Here is a 4,753-nt window from a genome sequence, read left to right as displayed (position 1 = left end):
CTACAGTCGTGTGGTGCCATCTCTCGTCAATGTTTGGTGCACAAACGGTGGACCGTGCCTTTCAGGTGAGGAACAATTTTGACACGCACCCGGTAGTTCCTGGCTGGATTTGGTGTCTCGATCACGCACACAAAATTCCAGATAAAACTAATTAACGTTGGGTTTTTGCGGCCTTTTGATCGACTGAAATCACATTTTTGACCTGTAATCTTCGGCCCAACTTACGCTGTAATGTACTGCCCGCTTCACCGGGTTGTGCACTGACGCCCGCCGTATTTGGTACCCTCTGTGGGCATGACCAGACGTGTGGCGGTGCCCAAGAAACGGTGCTCACGATCTGCAATGTGCGCATGCGAGTCAAGGATTTGTAGAATTCAACGATACAGCTGTCCTGGTTTAAGACGCATGGCCCCCCGGTTTGAAGCGCTGATATATCATTACTGTCCATGCAAATGTACATTTATGCGCCATTCGAATGGGAAATAAGGTTAATGTCAGTTTCTTCAATGATTTTACTTGCACTTCGCGTCCAAGTTCAAACTCCAGTCGAGTATCCGCAAACGCACTGGGAAAGACCCTACACAGCTCAGCCTGGATTTCGGTCCCCTCCTTTCGCCGCTCGATGCCTTACGTGCATCGAGCCTCGATGCCTCAAGCCTCACATGCGTCGATGATCCGGCGGAGCGAGCTGTCAAGCTAGGGAGGGACTTCCCTGGGAGCGCTCGGACCGAGGCCGTTCTGCAGAGGACCAGTACAGAACAAAACATCACCAGAGGTGCCCTCAGGAAGATAGGAGGGCTCCCTTAGTCACGTACACTAATCAATGCGCTCGTCTTAACTAAATCGTCATGGAAATCAAACATGAACAACTGGATCTTGCAGAGCGCATGTTATTGCACTGCATCGGTTCCGAAGTCACACAGACTTGGATCCGCAAAAGGCATAGAAAGTGATCGTGAACATTTTGTCAGACCGCCGGGAACCGTTTCTGAGGTCCCCGCATGTCTCACCATGCTCGTGGCGGATAGGGAATATATCGCGCGTCAGCGCGCAGCCTAGTGAAGCTAACACCGCCTTAAAACGCAATTTACCAGGAGACTGCGACACTTAAAATGCGGCCTTAGTCGATCAAACAGTCGCAAAATCTCAACATTAAAATTTGCCACTAAAAAAGTAGCACTGTGCTTGGGTAATAGGGACACTAAATCCAACCAGGAACTACCGGCCGAATGTCAAACTTATTCATCACCTTATGCAAGGCACGGTCTACGCAAACAGCGCGCAGCAAGCAGGACGGAGCAGACAGCCCTCGAATCCCTGTAGCAGTTGTCCACGAAAGCTCAATTTGAAACAGCTAACTGCCGGACAGCAAAAAGCTGATAACTAGAAACTACGCGTTGATCTTTTGGGGGCTGGTTCGTGCATGACAGCTGTCTTTCCCATTTGCTCAGGACAAATTCTGATATCGTTAACGTGTGCCGTTCCCCCCTCCCCCTTGTGCCTACCCCCACACAAATGACCAAGGTGTGCCGAACCAGCCCTCACTGCACTGTCACGGGGCATTATGACCACGGCGTCGCAGTACTGTAGGTGTCGATAACCTCTGGCAGCGCCGTGTGACGTTGTGTTGTGGAGCGGCCTTAGCCAGAACTCAACTGTCAGGCCTGCTCCTCTCAGCCGACAGGCTCAGGACTCTGCGCAAAAAGCCGAGGAAAGGTACCACGAGACAAGGGAGACGTTGGAGCCGGATCCGTATGCGTCAGTATGCGCCAGTGCGCGCGCGTAAAGGTACCGTTTTTTATCAGACGCAGATAGAATGCTTGGAGTTATTCTTTTCAGTGCAGACATCGTTATACAGTGCACGCTCATCGCTTTGTGATAGCTGATACATAGTACCACTCGCTTGCCGCCAATTTCGACGTCTCCTCCGATATCTCCAATAGCTTTGCTCCTGTTATCGACCCGACTTCGCAGAGGGCCTATGCGTCAAGTGGGGCCGCGGATAGCTCATGGCGGTAGTCCGAGTCGCCAGGCCACCTTCAGTTCGACTCTGTCACCGCGCGAGCCAGTCCCGTGGACCATGCCTACCGCTCTACAGCTGGGTGCCGCATCAAGTTGGGGGCCGCATACCCAGGACTAGAACTGCTCGCCTATTAACCGTGATACCAACCACTGCCATGAACACAGCGCGGCCACGCGTGGTGTCCAAATGTCTAGGTGCCTCGTTCCATTGTTCCGAAAACGCCAAGAGCTTGTGCGAAATATATTGGGATGACAATGCGTCAGTGCCACGGGAGTGTCGGCTGGACGCAGTCAAGGCGTATTCTCTGCACAGCACCTGCCGTCTAAAAACAAGGAGCACATCTCAACGTGACGCCCCAGCAGCCACGCAGCTCGCGGCGGCACCACCCACGGGGCTGCTGGAGCCGTCTTGAAAACACTTGGCCGACTGACACTGTAACAACCGATGCGTTCGACTCCAACGGCCCAACACAGTCACAGCCACTCTTGGCAGCCCCGTCGGCCCACGGCGACCACGGCCTGGGCAAGACTAGGGCGGGGATATCAGAGTCCGGATCAGGGTCTGAGACACTCGCAACATTCGCTGACGAGGCGGACACGGAAAGATAGCTGGGAGACAGGGGCGCTAGCCTCAGAGCAGAGGCCGTCACTGATGAGAGGAGAGGGGCGTCAGACTGAGAGGAGAGGGCGTCCAGGAGCTGAGGGGAGAGGGCCTCGTCAGGCTGAGAGGAGGAGGGCGTCCGGCTGAGAGGAGAGGGCATCAGGCTGAGAGGAGAGGGCGTTCAGGCTGAGAGGAGCGCCTGAGAGGAGAGGGCGTCCGGGCTGAGAGGAGAGGGCGTCAGGCTGAGAGGAGAGGGCATCAAGCTGAGAGGAGAGGGCATCAGGCTGAGAGGAGAGGGCATCAGGCTGAGAGGAGAGGGCGTCAGGCTGAGAGGAGAGGGCGCCGGGCTGAGAGGAGAGGGCGTCAGGCTGAGAGGAGAGGGCGTCAGGCTGAGAGGAGAGGGCGCCGGGCTGAGAGGAGAGGGCATCAGGCTGAGAGGAGAGGGCATCAGGCTGAGAGGAGAGGCGTCAGGCTGAGAGGAAGGGGCGCCGGCCTCAGAGCAGAGGGCACCAAGCTCCGAGGAGAGGCGCCTGTTCAGCCCCGTCAGACGCGGCCGCCGATCAGGGCGACATCTGCCGCTGTCGCGGAGCCCTCTCGGCGCGCGGCCGCGGCAGCAGCGAGCTGCCGGCCTTCTCCACCGTCTGGTGGATTCGACCGCCTCGCCCGGCGGCACCTTGTAGGTGGCCTCCAGACCGTGCGGGTTGGACGCGTCCTGCCACAGACAACACGCTCATTAGTCCGATGACCCCGACCTCGCGAGCCCCCACACAATGGCGTTGGAGCACAGCATGGTTGAAATCCCTCAAAAATGACAGCCGGTAAAACCGAACCGGATCACGTCAAAACAGACAGTACGGACGTTTGCAGGTAAGTTAAAAGTTGGTAGTTAGCACTGCAGTTGTTCGTTGCTGGTGATTCCCCGCCGTAAAAGCCAGGTCAGAACGATATGACATTTAATGTCGTCCTTGCAAGGACGTATGGACGGAAGTGCTTCGCATTTGGCCACCAGAGAAATCCTACCCCGAGGTCCAGTAATTGTCCATCACCCCATGCCGCCACTTGTACCGTTCCTACAAAGGTAGCCCATCCCATCCTGGGCACCCCAATGTTAACGTAAAATACCCCCCTGCCATCCATACCCAGTGCTTACGCTCCTGGCAGACGGTCGTTACCCCAGTGTTAAGATCCATAATTCAATCTGAGAGCAGCCCATACATGCAGTGGCCCATACAGGTTCTTCAAAGACCACCTCGCACAATGGGGGATCGTCCCACAACTTAGTCCATATAGAGGGCAATCTACTGAGCCTCTGAAAAGCAGCTCCCCACTAACAGCGACGAGTACAAACTTACACGCGGGTCCTTCCCGGACAACACCATTTGCAAGCCCTCCAAGGACAGTCCTTTGGGGGAGAGCTTTTTGTGAGGTCCATGATGAAATTTCCAGCTTCATTAGTACTCAAATGGGTCTCCTCCGACGGAACCTCCTCGAGAACGTTCCCGAGGGGAGCACACTTCACACATAGTCCTCCGAGCGCAGCCTTCGGAGCACCGCCCGAGCCCAGCCGCCGGGGGAGTCCCTCCGAGGGGAGCACACTTCAACATAGTCCTCCGAGCGCAGCCTTCGCGAGCACCGCCCCGAGCCCAGCCGCCGGGAGGAGTCCCTCCGAGGGGAGCACACTTCACACATAGTTCGCTCCGAGCGCAGCCTTCGCGAAGCACCTGCCCGAGCCCAGCCGCCGGGAGGAGTCCCTCCGAGGGGAGCACACTTCACACATAGTCCTCCGAGCGCAGCCTTCGGAGCACCGCCCGAGCCCAGCCGCCGGGGGAGTCCCTCCGAGGGGAGCACCACTTCACATAGAGTCCTTCGAGCGCAGCCTTCGGGAGAACCGCCCGAGCCCAGCCGCGGGAGGAGTCCCTCCGAGGGGAGCACACTTCACATAGAGTCCTTCGAGCGCAGCCTTCGGGAGCACCGCCCGAGCCCAGCCGCCGGGGGAGTCCCTCCGAGGGGAGCACACTTCACACATAGTCCTCCGAGCGCAGCCTTCGCGAGCACCGCCCGAGCCCACCCAGCCGCCGGGGGAGTCCCTCCGAGGGGAGCACACTTCACACATAGTCCTCGAGCGCAGCC

The sequence above is a fragment of the Pollicipes pollicipes genome, unplaced genomic scaffold, assembly GCF_011947565.3.
Source record: "Pollicipes pollicipes isolate AB1234 unplaced genomic scaffold, Ppol_2.1 Scaffold_4219;HRSCAF=4965_pilon_pilon_pilon, whole genome shotgun sequence".
In the NCBI taxonomy this organism is placed as follows: domain Eukaryota; kingdom Metazoa; phylum Arthropoda; class Thecostraca; order Pollicipedomorpha; family Pollicipedidae; genus Pollicipes; species Pollicipes pollicipes.
Note: the sequence above shows the minus strand (reverse complement) of the source record.